The sequence below is a fragment of the Phalaenopsis equestris genome, unplaced genomic scaffold (genome assembly GCF_001263595.1).
Source record: "Phalaenopsis equestris unplaced genomic scaffold, ASM126359v1 Scaffold000132, whole genome shotgun sequence".
Lineage (NCBI taxonomy): Eukaryota > Viridiplantae > Streptophyta > Magnoliopsida > Asparagales > Orchidaceae > Phalaenopsis > Phalaenopsis equestris.
Window position 1 is genome coordinate 1 of NW_018164574.1, and position 338 is coordinate 338.

Sequence of the window (338 nt, forward strand, 5' to 3'; positions counted from 1 at the left end):
AGTGCTCAGTAAACAGAGGAGAACAATGTGAAAATTTTTTAAAGTTTATTTGATGCATATTTTCTTAATTAATTAAATATTGTTCTAAGTATTATCATTCTCCATGCATTAAAGTATTATCGGCACTATTTTTAGTGTGGGGTTTGCCCGTAAGAAGCTGTCGGTCATAGGAATTGAAATCCCGTTGCCCGCTTCGGAAGGACATTTTAAAAAATTTTAATTTTGAAAAAGATGAAGTCAAACTGACCCCATAATTTTCATAGTTTAAATGAAAGAGCGCTTTACCTCAAATCCTGTATCTATCCCGAAGGATGAACACAAGAATTAAGGGTGAGGCT